At 40.0% G+C, this 16,641-nt stretch overlaps 1 protein-coding gene across 8 annotated transcripts in view; it reads right to left on the bottom strand.

Moving 5' to 3' along the window:
* The window catches only part of TENM1 (teneurin transmembrane protein 1), a 1,405,227-nt gene that overhangs the window by 606,537 nt on the left and 782,049 nt on the right, over window positions 1–16,641 (bottom strand). Inside the window, exon 1 of one of the 8 annotated variants that reach the window (XM_030575186.1) lies at window positions 8,572–8,647. The exons of the other annotated variants lie outside the window; for them this stretch is intronic. The gene's annotated coding sequence lies outside the window, so the exon portion shown is untranslated. Of the gene's footprint in view, window positions 1–8,571; window positions 8,648–16,641 lie in introns of those variants that run through there. 8 annotated transcript variants of the gene reach the window in all.

Genomic DNA, 16,641 nt, shown 5'->3' with positions numbered 1-16,641 from the left:
TTTAAATAAGACAAACCAGACCTACACACAGAACTCCCTTTGGCATTGCCAGGAGTTTAGCACAAGCTTGCAAGCTGTTATATGGCCCTAGTCTCCTTTTACTGCACAAATTTCTGTGTAATACTAAAAAGGTGCCCTAGGACTAGTACAGGGGGAAATGGCTATTAGGGGACTGATTTTCAGGTGGGCTGAGCATCCACTTCTCCTGTTAACTCCAAATGGACTTGTAGTTGCTCAGTGTCTCTGAAAAACATGCCCTCGGTATTTACCCATGTTCACATGTACCTTCTACTTACAGCTAAATGCGTATACAATGTACAAGTGATACAACAGCAAAAATCTGACTTGGTTTACATATAACATAAATGTGTAAGGCCAGAGCCAGCAGAGTGTATGATGGGGCATTTCCACTCTGTGGACCTAGTCCTAGCGACTGACTGCAGGTCTGCATAACTTAATGTATATATTTATGACCAGTTGCAAAACATAAAGTCTATTTCTTTCTTTTCTTTCTATAAAGTGATTGGTTCTTTACAAGTCACTTATACGCAAGTCCAGAACACAGTATTCTATATAAAGAAACAGTTAACTGTGGGACTTCGAGATGTGACGCAGACGTGTATTCCGCATCGGTGTGTGAGCATCCAGTGCACTGGAGCTGGAGAATTTAGCCTGGCAGTACCTGGAGGGCTATTGGGGGGTTTGCACCTCATGGCCATCGTCTCTCCCCCCACCACACCCAGTAATATGAGGCAGTGCTGCCCTGACCCCCATCAATTCCTTTACATTGAATGCCTCGAGACTAGACTCCAGCGCAGATGGGATGGAAGTTGGGTCATGGAATACATATCCGCATCACATCTTGAAGTCCCACGGTTAACTGTTTCTTTTATATAAAATATTGTGTTTTGGACTTGCATATAAGTGAGCTCTCCAGTTAATACAAGTGACAATTCTCAACAAACAACCAAAATTCTTATATCCCACTGACAGTCTGGGTGTTTTGACTTGTGAAGAACCATAGTTAAGGTAAGTAACTGTTTCTTCTTCTTCAAGTAGATGCAGCCACTTAGGTGACTCACAAGCAGTACCAATAGGAGGTGGGGCTCAGAATCTATCTAAATAAGGACTACAGGACCACCTTCTCAAAATTTGCATTTGCTCTGGACACCTTGGTAATAGCACAATAATTCATAATCATATGTATCAACAGAGGTGAAAGTAAACTGGTACGCTCCAGCACAGTGTACCAGTAAGAGCTGGTGTGCTGTACTGGGGCGGCCCGGCTTCCCCAGGTGGCAATTTAAAGGGCCTGGGGCTCCCAGCAGCAGCTGGAGCCCCAAGACCTTTAAATTGCAGCCAGAGCCCTGCTGCCAGAGCCCTGGAATAGCGGTGGGGCTCTGGGGGTTATTTAAAGGGCCATGGCTCCTGCTGCCTCTACTGTCCTGGGCCTTTAAATAGCTGCCAGAGCCGCACCACTACTGCCGCAGGGCTTTCGGGGCTATTTAAAGGGCCCAGGGCTCCTGCTGCCTCTATGGGCCCGGCCCTTTAGACTGCTGCCAGAGCCCCCAGCTGCCGCTGTTACCCAGGGCTCCGGCAGGCTCCAGCGGCTATTTAAAGGGCCAGGGCCTTACCAGCAGCCGAGCCCTGGGCCCTTTACTGCTGCCGGAGCCCTCATCTGCCATTGCTACCCCGGCGGGGGAGAGAGAGGAGGAGGGCACTTCCTGGTACACGGCAGGCCAGGGCTGGCTCTGACCACCCCATCCCCGCCCCTTCCGCCCGAGGCCCTGCCCCTTCTGGGGGCCAGAGTCAGCCCCAACCCAGCTCTGTACTGGTAAGTCTCTATTTCTACTTTCACCCCTGTGTATAAACAACCATGTGGCAGGCCTGCAAATGTCCAATGTTGAGATATCATTTAAAACGGTCATTGTCAGCAGCTTGTTCTCTCATAGAATGGACTCACAGCCATTGAGGGGGCATAGGTGAAGCTGTTTTGTAGGTAGTTTTGATGCAAGAAATTAACCACTTAGAGAAGTCTGTGAGAAGATTGCCTTTCCCTTCATATGATCTGCATATGACAAACATAGATGAAGTGAGGCCCAAAAGGGCTTAGTCCTGTCCAGGTAGAAGGTCAGACTTCATCCAATGTCTAATGTGTGAAGGCACTGCTCCTCCAGGGGTGAAAGCAGCATAGGAAAAAAAAACATGCAAATACCCTGCCTGGTTCAAATGAAATTGAGATACCACTTTAGACACAAATTTTGGGAGGAACTGTTGCAGACTCTGGAAGTGGTACCCCTCAATTGACTTCAGTGTTCTGTTGGTACCAAAGTCAGCAGTGGTACCGAAGCCGCCACTGGGAAGATGGGGAGTGCTGCCACAGTAACATCAGTGGTACAGAATGCAGCAGTGCCAAGGAGTTTCCTGCTGCCGAGGAGATCCATTATGCCAGTCCTGGCACCAAGCTCACTTCCACAGTCTCTGGCAAGGGAACAGCAGGATGTGATGCCAATAGACTTAAAAGTTCATTGGCCTGTCTAGACAGTGAGGCTGTGGATACCATAGCCCTGACAAAGTCCCAAATCAAAGCAGAGCTTGGGACGGCAAGACAGAGGAGGGCCACTGTTGTCTCATGTGCCACTGACATTGGTGCCAATATCGCCCTTGTCAGCGCTGGACTCAACAGATATCCCGGAGCAAGAACAGGAATCAATAGTATGGGGTCTCTCGGCATCCCTATGCGGTACTGAGGAGCAGTTGGAAGGAACTGCTCCGTTCCGTGTGATGGCAGCAGCCATACTTTTTCTTGAAGAGGAAGAGCCTCCACAAGGCCTGGAGTGGTCATGATTGGTCTTATGAGAACTTTTGTCTGGCGCACTCAAAAGAAAACGCCTTCTGTTTCTCTTTGGAGAGGTGGCGGTAGCTGCATAGCATAAGCCAACACCACCCAATGAGGTTGAGAGTGACCTCCGATTTGACGTAGGCCTTGGTACCTCCTGTTGCTGATTCAGGCAAAGGTCTCTAGCCACCTTAGTCTGCTGTTTTGTAAATGATTTGCAAATCAAACATTGATCTTTGATGTGGGCCTCACTTAAGAAGAGTAAGCAGCTTGTGTGAAGGTCATTGTTGGGGATAGCCCACTCCATACGACAGACAATGTTTAAACCATGGTGAGGGCATCCCCAGGAAAAAACACTTAACTAAGCTAATACTAAGTGTATTAACTAACAATATACAACTAGAACAACATGTTAGAGGATTTTGAGGAATTGTGAGGTTAAGAACCACACAGAGCTCTGACTGCAGCCACGGGTAGTAAGAAGAAACTGAGGGGGCTGGGATGGTGCCATCTTATAGAGCCAGGAGAGTAGCTATGACCATAAGGCATGAGTGCTGTCCCCTTCCAAGGTATTGCAAGGCAAAATCCTCTAACGCTGGTGCCCTGGGCATCTACTGCATCTACATTGACTGTTCCTTTGCAGGAATGAGACAACAGAGATGAATAATTAAACAAAACTTCCAGGTATATTTTCTAAAGAAATGCAAGGATTATCTATTCACATAGTTTAGGGGGGAATAAATATTTTGGCAAGAACGACACTTGAAACTCTACTGAATGCCTATAATTAGAAATAACAAATTTGGTATACCAAAGTAAATGTCACTATACTTTGCCTGGAACTAAGATACTTGGCCTACCTGCCTATAAGTATTTTGCCCACTACACATCTATTCCACCCAGAGGAATTTAGGTCAGACTTTTAGAGCTGGATTAAGTGGACAAAATAATCCCATCTGCCTACATGTCTATAAACACTGCTATGAGTGAAATAGTTTGATGGTAACTCTGCCATCCCTATGCTATTTATTTTTAAAAATTTGTAAGATAAAAAAATGCTAGAAGAGGGTAAAAACACTTCTACAGAAACAAACCAACCACTGCCACCTCTGTTTCCCATTCCCTCCTACCCCCCATATCCAAACTAGGGAAAAAGCAGGAGAAATTCCCTCTGGGCCTCATAAAGGGTTATCAGCTATTTCCAACAATGGAATCTGATTCTGCGTACATTTATGCATGATTACCTTTAGAGATGAGTTGTGCCATTGAGTTTAGTGGGACAACTCACATACATAAAGTTAAGCATGTGCATAATTATTTGTAGGATGAGAGCCTGAATCAGCAAGTTCTGTTCCCGAAGATTCATTTTTGAGACTTTCAAGGAGAAATTTACAACAAAAACATCAAATGAATTAATATGACTAGACAATAAATAGAAAGACTTCCCAACTGTCTCCCAAAGACATTCTCGTACCTCCATCTCTCAAGCAGTTAAGGTGTAGCCCTTCTACTGAATACCTATGCAACTGGAGGCTTACCCACATTTTCATTATAGACCAGAGTATCACCCTTCACTTTGATACACATTTCTCAGTGGTCTTCTTTAGAGACCCACTATTGCCAGCTTTAGCAGCCTCTCTCACTGTAAGCCCCTCCATTCTATTTTATCATCTTAAGTGTATTCCCAATCATTTACATACTTGCTTTCAAATTAGATGACCAAAACTGGGAAATCTGGCTTAACAGTTACTTTATACAGCGATGACACAATAGGTTTGTACTTATATTAGATGTCCATCTGGATAATTTAGTCTTCTTTACTGCTGTTACATATTGGACTGGGAATTTTAATGCTGACCCTAACAATAAATACACACAGCTCTCTTTCCTCTTCCCTATGAATTAATTCAATTATTATTTAAAACAATGCTTAATTTGTGGGATATTCCTACTGAAGAGCATCACTTAACATGTGTATCCATTACATTTCATATTCTACTTCTCAGCCCAGGCACCCAGTCTATCAAGATTACACTGTAAAACCCCGACATCCTGCTGCAGGTTAACCACCCTCCCTCGTTGAGTATCTTTTGCAATATTTATTATCCTACATGTTGTAACTTTACCTAAATCAATAATTAAAATGTTAAAGAGTAATGGTTCCAATACAGAAAACTAAAAGACTCTACTACTCATCGGATTCCAAAGAACAAAGAACTTCTACAAGAATCCGTTGTGTGAAACTTTAGTAAAAGCTTTCTTAAAATCCAGATACATTAAATTTCAAATTTTTCCTTTATGAAGACTGAATTTTATTTTATTTTACAAGTAATCACATTTTCATGATATGATTTTCTCTTTCACAAATCCTTGCTGACTCATACCTTTTAAGTTGTAATTTTCCAAAAGCATCCTTCTGCCAACCATAAACATAATTTCTCTCTCTTTTTTTGCTAACATACTGTAAAATGTTATATTTACAGGTCTAATTTTTAACCTGTTTCTTATAACCTTTCTTTTTAACAGCTGTAACTAAATTCACTAATTTCTAGTTACTTGGCACTCTTGCATCAAAAGATGTTTTAAAAATCATAATGGCACAGCTGTTTTATTCCTAATACCCTGTATGAAGTATAGACGTAACTCATCCCCGCCCAGTGCTTTAACTAACTTTATTCTTAATACTTATAAGTTTCAGTACTCCAATATATCCTCAAGAATATGCTGTTGTACTGGCAATGCTGTACGAAATTAATGCTGGGATTTGCCTTTGATAACTATAGGAATCATCATGGAAAACACCATTTATTAATGCAGTTAACACAAATATTACTTTGTTTTTGGTAGAGCCCATAATGTGCTAGGTGCTGCAGAAACATAAAAGAAAATATGGTTCCAGCTCTGAAGATCTTGCATTCTACAAACCATTCCCTGGCAGCTAAGACAAGACAAAATATAGGGAAGTATGGCAGTAACTCAATACCTCAAGAAGGTAGATCGGGGTAGGCAACCTATGGCACGGGTGCCAAAAGCAGCACACAAGCTGATTTTCAGTGGCACTCACACTGCCTGGGTCCTGGCCACCGGTCCGGGGGGCTCTGCATTTTAAATTAATTTTAAATGAAGCTTCTTAAACACTTTAAAAACCTTATTTACTTTACAAACAACAATAGTTTAGTTATATATTATAGACTTAGAGAGACCTTCTAAAAATGTTAAAATGTATGACTGGCACACGAAACCTTAAATCAGAGTGAATAAATGAAGACTCAGCACACCACTTCTGAAAGGCTGCCGACCCCTGAGGTAGATGTCGGTAAGTTACACCTTTTTAACATTGAGCACTGTACATGGACAAATTGCTTATTGTTTGCTGAGGTTAATGCATACTTTCAGCTACAACTGACCATTGGCACAACTACTTCTGGATGTTTCTCTAAACATCTGCTTAAGTCTGAATTTCTATTCTTAAAGCATGCATGATTTAATAACTCATATGTTTATGATCTACTGCAAAACTTACCTGTTTTCAAAATTCATTTGGCCCTTTGAAAGTTAAGCCACACAGCTAGTAAGTTTGACATACATACTATGAAGATAGGGGAGAACTGGTCTTTATATAATAGAAAGCTAGGCTAATTCATTCTTTTAAAAAAAATCATTTTCATTGTTTTTCTCCATTCCCACCCAACCAACATCATGCTGCAATGCTGCCTGTCAAATAGGTAACACAAAGCAATATGGCTATCTTACTGTTATGAATACAAAGGGAGACATTTCATCAGGAAAAAGAAACCAGGGCAATTCATATATATTTTTTCTCTTCCCATTATGGTTAGTTTCTTTGAAGTAATGGATACCACACATGGTGCCCTCATCTTTTCAGTAGGAAGAATAACAGTGTCTCATCATAAAATCATTCATAAAAATATGTTGTGCATGGGAAAAAAGTGAAGATAAAGGTTAAAAGTTTTTATAATTTACTAACCTAATTTAGTCTACAGTTTATTTGTCAAAAAACTTGGCTCAAATTTTTTAATGGAAGCCAAAACTCAGACATGCGGGTACTAGATACTTAATTATTTCAGTGTTAAAACAAAAATATACATATTTGGGGTTTGAGAGCCAACTACATTTAAATGGTGATTTGAAGAGTTACTGTGAAGTTCCATTGCTAATGATGATTTAAAAAAATTCAAAAAACAGAAATGCTTTCCCTGTGAATCCATATTATAGTAGTATATCATCCTTTCTATAAAGAATATGTTTACATATTTAAATCTAAATCTCAATACATAATTATGATTATTATTATTTATCTTCCATATTAAGGTAACTTCTAGGGACCACAATCATGACTGGGATCCCACTGTGCTGGGAATTATACACAAACATCGGAAAACCTGGGGTCCGATGCCAAAGAGTTTACAATCCAATTTAAGATTAGATTGAATAAGTGATGATTGCAAATAATATGAGGTAATGGGCTGGACTGGACAAGGGTAATAGTAATAAGACCATGCAGTTATCCAGTGAAGTTAATTACTTCCCAAAAGGTATGCTGGAAACAATTTGTTTTTATAAAGAACATGAAGTTGCATTACTAAAATATCTGTTATGCTGGTTCATGTTGAATGGAAAGCTTTGTTACAGAAAAAGATAAAATTCACTTGAAACATTTACGAACACATTCTTAGAAATCATGCCTGACTTCTGTCCTGCGAACAGACAGCCTCATTGGGCTATATGTATAAGTGAATGGGTAACAGACTGAGTTACTGACACCGTTTGATATGCAGCCTTGTCTCCTCAGGTTTGCAGTCCTTAGCTCTTTGGAGGATTAAGAGAAAGTATGACTGCACTTTCTTCTGGCTATTCAGTACGTTTTTTATTTTTTAAAACCTTCCGCATTTTTTGAAAGTATATATCTGCATGTCTCATCAGTAACTGACTTCAACATGTGTTGGGCAAATCACATCACCAGCAAAAGACTAAAGTCTAAGTTTGTGGTGTATCCAATCAGAGTTTTTACCCATTTGTTTACAACTTTCACATTCAGTGCTCTACGACAGAGTTTGGCTTCTCTTAATACCACTTGTAACCTGTTAGCTACAGAAAAAGCTTTTTTTCTCTGGGGCATTTAGTTAAATATGTATCCTTACAGAATCCAATAAATACATGTGCCATATTTTCAACTCTCTTTGTGTCAGTGGGGTTGCCACTGTGTAAATAAAGAATAATTTGGCCCAAAATGTTTAATTTTCATACCCAAAATAGTAAAAATCAAGAAAAGATTCAGTGCAAATTAAGATGTCAGCTACTACACTACTTCTCCCTATCCTGCTCCAAGGATCATTGTCAAGGCTTATTTCAAGTACAAAAGGTATATACTTATTCTGATTTTCATACATAATTCCCACTGGCATAAAAGGGAGTTACTTGCATTAATACATTCAACAAGATGGCAATATTCCTATGTCTCTCTCTCTCTTGGATCCAAAACTAAACTATACATTAAAATCAATGAATACAATACATTTCAATTTGAAAATCAATTACTCTACAGTGAGGAATCTCAACTTGTGGTTTGTGACCCTCATGGGGGTCAGGACCAGCCTGCACGTCCCATATTGCTAAATGTGATGGGGGTCTGGGATAGATGGGAAGGTGTCCCCTATATGAAAAGGTTGAAAACTCCGCTCTACAGTATGTATAGGTGAATATAAAGGTACCTCAATGTATTTGATTCAGAAACTTCTCTTCACTTAAAGATGATTTACAGTCATTCAGAACATCTTCAGAAAGTCAGTGGGCATCCCTCTTGAGGGACCCTGAAAATAATAAAATTATATTTGTGATCTTGGGATTTAACAGGTTTTATTCCTTAATATATATTTAATGTCATTTTATAATTGAGTGCTTGTTGAATTTACCAGTAATGATGGACTCAAAGTGTCCTTGTGATTTCTTCCATGTTTTGTAAGACTATCTAAAAAGTATTATTGTTGCAGGCAAGTCTGGATGCCTACTTGCCTGTATCTGATGAAATCACAAATGAATTCCACTAAAGAGAACTAGCAGAGGGAACTAATATAGATTAATCACACATCAGTAGAAGGCAGTAGCACACAAAGGCACATCCTACAACACAAACATCAGTGCTCAGGTTAATGTACCACATAAATCAAGAAGCTTTATTTAGAAGTAACAGAAATGCAAGTCAACAGCTGGAGGTCAGATCATGCCAAGAGAGAGACAGACAGACAGGACTCTCCTCTCAAAAGACGCAACAAGACCTAAAGTCAAGGGGTCCAAATTGCTGTTGTAACATAATTGTGGAATAAAGGAACTACTAAGGGTACAGAACTGGCCTCCAGGGGATAATCCCATGTAAGAGGTTTCCTCAGCTGGTGCAGAGAATGGAGAGGGCACGGCTGGTGTGCACTGCACTAAAGCTATTCTCCGCTGGTACATAGCAGTAAAAAGGCTGCTGCAACCAGAGCATAAATTAGAGCACCCTAAATCCATGTAGTTGCCTTGACTGTCTGAGAACACAAAGAACATAAAGACTGTTTTAAACCACCTTTGTGTGTCCTCCCCCAGATGAATGAAGTAGCAGAGAACTGGGGCCAAGAACTTTAGCTACACATTCAGAGAGAGTTCAAAAGGCAGAAACAGAATTTAAAGTCAAGAACTTGAGCACAAACCTCCAAGATACCTTGTTCCTTACAATCATCATCTTCCTTATGACTATCTGTTCTTTTGCTATGGATAGTACTCTACTGAGTTTCAAATAGGGAAGTGTGTGAAATTGACTTCTAGCCTTTGGATGTGTGAAGTGACCCATTTTCTCAGGATAATTACATACAACTAAGTTGGTGTAACAGAGAGCACAACAGAGATGGTGAAGAGTGCACTACATCTCAGTATCCTACTCTGAGCATAATATGAAAGCCTATTTTAAGGAACAGCATAAGAGTCGTGAAAGGAATAACAGATTTTTCTAGTAGCAATATTTTCTAGTAGGAATGCAAGCAAGCAATAGAATCCCTGTTCACTTTCTCTAGTTTAAATGTTTAACTGTACAATTGTACTTCCTGGATTAATGAATGCCATATGTTTAAACTCTACAAATGGACTATCTACCTATTGTCCCTCTTATGAGATTAGGCTAGAAATACCATATATATACTACTTCAGATTCTGGCAGACAGTCCTTGGCATGCACAAGAGCAGCTGGTAAGGTAAGAAGAATGTCAGTTTTAGCTACCCAATGGGTTAAACTCCACTAGGTGAGGGGGCTCTGTTACACAGGAGCACAGGCCAACTACACTCTAGAAGAAGTCAGTAAGATGTATACACAAGCCAGTAGAGAAGTAACTTTTATCAGGATTGATGGAAGGAAGCTTGATTTCCACATAGATAAAAAGAAAAGAAATGAAGGGTTCTGCCCTGCCCTCAGCTACATGGGCATGTAAACATGATACAGGACTTTAACAAAGAAAATTCATGTTTTATTTCTGGATTTTGTGTTTTGTAAGAAAAAACTCAAGATATTCAGAATTTTTAGTTAAGTACAAGTATTGAGCTCTCATTTTGAAGGCGCTTACAAAAATCAGTGTATTGACAGGCGTAAAAACAGCTCTCTCTGCATAGCAGGTAAAGTCACAAGTCAACAACAGTCAGGCCAAAAGACAGTTGAATCTGGAATGGTATTAGAAAAAAAACAACAGTGCCTCTTCAATGCATGAATAGCTCCAATGAGATATTTATCAGTGGTAAAAAGTACAGACTAGAATTCTGTTCAGTGGTAGGACAGTGGAATTTTCATAAGCATTCGGTGTTGGTCTTAGTCTTCTTCCACTGACATATTAGTGGGAAGAGAGTGCAGAGCACTTGTGAAAATCTCACTCAGAACTTACAGTGCTACTGTAAGAAAAAAAAAGTGATGGCCCTGAACTATGTGTTTGAAAACCAGGTATAACTTAGGCCCAATATTTCCTTTAAGGAAGAAATACATATTTTATATACATCTGTCAAATATCAGAATTATAAGGATGAACCAAACATTGCAAGATTCTTCTGTGAAGATATTTTTCCTTGGTAATATTTAGCATGACAATCTAAAATAGAACTTGACACTTTGTTTCTGTCAGACAGGTATAACCACTGACCCAAGAAAACCTAAAAGATCAAGATTGTAAATTCCAGTCTAAAATAAGGGCAGAAAATTATGCATGTCTGTTCAGCTATGTATAATTAAATGAAAAGAGGTTTGTTTTATTTTGTTGTTTTAATAAAAGAGAAACAAACATGATTCTGACATAAAGTTTACTATAAACATTTTTCCAGTTGTCATCGGAAACACTTTGGGGCTTGATTCTGGTCCTGTTTGCTCCATTGTAACTCCACTGAGGTCAGTGAAGTTACTCCTAATTTACACTGGCAAGATCAGAATCAAGCCCTATATTATTACTGACGGGTAAAACAGACTGTACTGATTGCTTACAGTTTTCAGCTTATACGCCTATATATTACATGGCCAGATTCTGACTTTAAACACATCCCATTCAAACTCATTATCCTGAATGGGAATGCATATAGTTCAAATAAGGGCAGAATTTGGGCCATAATTATTTACAGGTATTTAGTTGGCCCCCATTAGCACAGCATCTGTGCACCTGTGAGATAAGGAAATATTATCCCTGTTTTACAGGTGGGGAACTGAGGCACAGTATAGACATGTGGCTTGGCTAAGGTCATACATGTCTGTGGCAGACAAGCCCCTTGAGAGAAATCAGGGGCTCCAGTACATTATTTCCTGGTCCCCCACCTCTTCTCAGTTCACTCCAATTTCACCCCAGTTTCAGACATTGTGCCTCACCCCTGAGCTTGAGGAAGTAGCACAATTTTTCTCCTCAACTTGTCAGCCTCAGTGGCAGAGCAGGGACTTGAACCCACATCTCCCATGTCCTAGATTAGCCCCCTAACCATTTGGAAAGCCTTCCTCTATCACTCAGATTAAAAAACCTAAGTGTAGATAGAACAGGGACTAGGTCAAATGAGAATAATAAACTTGTTTAAGGAAACTGAGAGAAGCATCAATTGCATCAATCAAGAAATCAAGTGTAAATTGATAGCTTGAAACCTTGAACAGTTATTTTTACTGAAGAACAAACCATGTGTCACATGATGCTGACTGAAGAAGCTGTGAGAATATCATGCACCTCTGCTTGAACACAAAAGGAACATGATTTTACTTTTGGAGTTACGAGGCTAATTCCTGCTTGAATTACTCATGGGAAGCTTCCCAGCAAAGGCTTCTCACATGACTAAGGTGCACAGAATCTGGCCCATCACCTATTAAGCTATTACTAATTCACCATTTTCAAGAATATACTACCCCGGAAACTGTGAAACAATGGCTTTCTCATCAGCCTGGGGAATTCTCAGCCACAGCAAATCAGTCTTTGACCCTTGGTTCTGGGCTCCATTTATTGCCCAAAGGAGCATAAACTCATAAATGGAAAACCCTCAATGGGGTTTTCTACTCAGCCAAAATATCCAGGGCTTCTCACCTGGAATCTTTCTTCTTCAGGGACTCCTGCAGGAAACTGTCACTATCTGAACAATTCACTGACATTTATAATCACTTATTTTCCTCCCAGCTGGATCTGACAATTGATGAGAGCTGGCTGGCCAGAGGCATCTGGCCCTTAATGCGGCAGGCCACCGTTTTACAGGACTGTGCATCAAAGCCTGCTGTCCAAGTGAAAATGGTGGACACCAGTAAACCGCCATAGAAATGGTTCAAAACTACAGCTTTTGGGTCTAGTTTTCTAACCCTTCATTGTTCAAAGGTCACTGGGGTTGGGCCCATGTTGAGTTTTAAAACCATGACTGTGTCCTCTCTGGAATCCAATCACAGATACAGAATTGCCAGTGAGTTTCTATTATAGTTCTGGATGAGACGGGATAAATAGACTTTGAAAAACCAAGAAAACAATCCTTGTCTTGAGAACAAGGATAAAATGCTTTTTATAGTTCATGCCTTTAGAACAAGAATATGTTTCTCAGGGAAGACAAGTTTTATTGCTTTTTTTCCCAGAGGTGATAATTCAAAAGCTTCATAAAATTGTTGATATTATTCAAATAAATGAAATAATTTATCAGTTCAACAGCATGTCACCTTGGGCCAGATTGACACCTCTTGCAGAAAAACTTGCAAGAAAGTGCCAAGGAGATTTTCACTGCAGAGTTTTCTTGGAAGAATCTCCTCCACCGGTTGATAGTGTATGAAAGCTCCCAACCCCATAAATCCAGGGGATTCACATCAAAGAAAGCCACCAAGTCTGTACAGCAAGGGACTACTGCCAAGAGTGCAAGGGACAGGACTAGATGACCTCTCGAGCTCCCTCCCAGTACTACGATTTTATCATTCTACAGGAAGAGCAGTCCTGCTTGCCTCCCCCAGCTCCCCTGGAAACATGCGGCTATTGTTAGAATTACTTGCAGGTGCTCAGTAACAGCGGTAGAGAGAATGCTGAAGGAACTAATGTTGCTGCAATGGCATTGACTCATGACAGGATTTCTACATGGAAATCCCTAAGCTGAGCAAAGAAATGTGCCATGAGAGTCGCCAAGTTCCTGGCTCCCCTTCCCTCACCACCAGGACTTGTTCAAATAAATCTAGAGCCACATGCAAAATCATTAGCCTGAATTTCCATTTGCAAAGTCCAAGATTTGGGATGTGGTCTTCTCTCAATCAGCCTTCTGAAACTGCTCTACCATGCCAGATGAAGGAGGGAGGTCTTGGTTCCACAGAATGGGCACTAATAGCAAATGTACCCAGAACGAGACTGCTGTGCATAATTTTCCCAAAGGGCTCAGGTTATCTCCACAGAGCTTTCAGCCAGCATCAGGCAGCTTGTGTACCCGCTTGAGGCAGTACAGGCTACACGAGCAGCAAAAAATCCAATTATGTCAACCTGTCCCTAATGGACATGGCTCTCACACAGGATCTGGCTGCAGGTTTGGCAGCACTGATGTAATTAACTCTGCCTCTCACCCCCAGCTCTACTGCCAGAATACCACTGGGACTACCATGCAGAGCAGCCACTGAGGGGCCTCTCTAAGACTACAGAGAAAGGCTGCTAGAATCAAGGAGGTCATACATCCATCTTCCTTTTACTCCCCAAGAGGAAGTTCCACCCAAGTTTGTCCCCCCTCAATTCCCATAAGGAAATCCTCGATAGTGGAAACTCTCCATCAGTTCAGATAAACTCTCCATCATTTCTAAACAACTTTTTAATAGTACAGTGCATGTAATTAAAAATCTTTTATTAGTCACATTTATTAGCCAATATCATGTATATACCGTAAGTTCTGTTTGAGCTAGGAGTTATTATCTTATAGAATCCCAAGATATATTAGCTGATGCTGTTACTCTCTTATTTTAGATACATTTTCTGAATCCAACAAGCAAAGATATGGCTCTGGATAGCTAAAGAAAATTCAACGACGCTACCTTGTTTTGCTGCATTTTTTTCTCCTCCAGAGTTTTATTTGTGTGCTCTCTCAAAAAATCCATCTACATGGATTAACAAAACTTGACATTTACACAATTAAGCAAATGTGTCATGTTGTCAGGCAACAACACATCCCTGATAATTATGAATGTATGATCATATCTTTGTTTATGTACTTAAAGGTACATGTGATGTATAAGTGGACCTAAATCCTTGGCACAACTTAGGATGGGAGAATACAATAATGTCTTTAAGCTCCCTTGATCCTGGGCCATCTGTGAATTAGGCCAGGCCCATGGTTGAAATCAAAGCAATGTGAGAGGCCATCCATCGATGCAGGCTACCAATAGTCCAAGAAGACATTTGGGAATTACCAAGGTGCAGGGAAGTTCCAGCCACTTCCTTATACTGGCTACCAGTAGGCAGTGGTGTAGTACCAATACACCACCGCCTCCCTCTACAATAGGTTATTCTACTGTAGCCAGGAATGCTGATGTGTGGGCCACTCTCCACTTGCAATGCAACATAAAGTCATTGCAGCACATACCAGTATCAGGGCCAAAATATTTAAGAGCATGTTATTATATTAACATATCTATATTATCTGATTTATATTGATAGAGCCATATATAAAAACACAATATATAGCGCATTTTCCAAGAAATACAGTAATACTGTGGTTTAAGTAATACAATATTTACACACACACACTGTTAATAGAACAATATTAAGGTCAAAAAGTCAAGCAGTCAAAAGTTATGAAATGCTAGAATTAATGCAGCCTGAATAGTCTTAGTTTGGCCTCTTTGTGTACTTTGATAGACTCTTTAAATACTTCATCATATCCTGTTTTTCCATAGGACCTCTCATTTATTCAGTTCACATAATGAACAGTGCTCACTTCATGAGCAGATATTTAGTATTTTGTTTTATCCTCACTGCTCAATGTGGCCTCATGCCTAATTTACTGCATAATACTGTTAGTTAATAAATATATATTAGGCTTACTATACATTATATTAATAGATATGGGACCGGCTCTATTCAATATCTTCATCAATGACTTAGATGTTGGCACAGAAAGTATGCTTATTAAGTTTGCAGACGACACCAAATTGGGAGGGATTGCAACTGCTTTGGAGGACAGGATCAAAATTCAAAATGATCTGGACAAATTGGAGAAATGGTCTGAGGTAAACCAGATGAAGTTCAATAAAGACAAATGCAAAGTGCTCCACTTAGGAAGGAACAATCAGTTTCACACATACAGAATGGGAAGAGACTGTCTAGAAGGAGTATGGCAGAAAGAGATCTAGTAGTCATAGTGGACCACAAGCTAAATATGAGTCAACAGTGTGATACTGTTGCAAAAAAAGCAAACGTGATTCTGGGATGCATTAACAGGTGTGTTGTAAACAAGACACAAGAAGTCATTCTTCCGCTCTACTCTGCGCTGGTTAGGCCTCAACTGGAGTATTGTGTCCAGTTCTGGACACCGCATTTCAAGAAAGATGTGGAGAAATTGGAGAGGGCCCAGAGAAGAGCAACAAGAATGATTAAAGGTCTTGAGAACATGACTTATGAAGGAAGGCTGAAAGAATTGGGTTTGTTTAGTTTGGAAAAGAGAAGACTGAGAGGGGACATGATAGCAGTTTTCAGGTATCTAAAAGGGTGTCATCAGGAGGAGGGAGAAAACTTGTTCACTTTAGCCTCTAATGATAGAACAAGAAGCAATGGGCTTAAACTGCAGCAAGGGAGATTTAGGTTGGACATTAGGAAAAAGCTCCTAACTGTCAGGGTAGTTAAACACTGGAATAAATTGCCTAGGGAGGTTGTGGAATCTCCATCTCTGGAGATATTTAAGAGTAGGTTAGATAAATGTCTATCAGGGATGGTCTAGACAGTATTTGGTCCTGCCATGAGGGCAGGGGACTGGACTTGATGACCTCTCGAGGTCCCTTCCAGTCCTAGAGTCTATGAATCTATGAATCTATGATATTGTGTGCATGGTATTAATTTTATATATACATATATATATATATAATGATATATTATATTCAGTTATATATATTATATATATAATACATATTATGCTCATCCCACAATTCTGTTCAACCATGTCAAGCATCCCACAACACTTCTCAAAGTGAAAGTTATATTTAGCATTAGAAAATAGGAAACTTGTCAAAGCAAAGATGCATGTATATTTTGTACCAAGTACAGTTAGGGAATAATTTCCTGCCTCATTGGAATATAGGATTTCAAATGAGATAT

The sequence above is a fragment of the Gopherus evgoodei genome, chromosome 9 (assembly GCF_007399415.2).
Source record: "Gopherus evgoodei ecotype Sinaloan lineage chromosome 9, rGopEvg1_v1.p, whole genome shotgun sequence".
Classification (NCBI taxonomy): Eukaryota; Metazoa; Chordata; order Testudines; family Testudinidae; genus Gopherus; species Gopherus evgoodei.
This window is presented reverse-complemented; position numbering and strand designations above follow the sequence as displayed.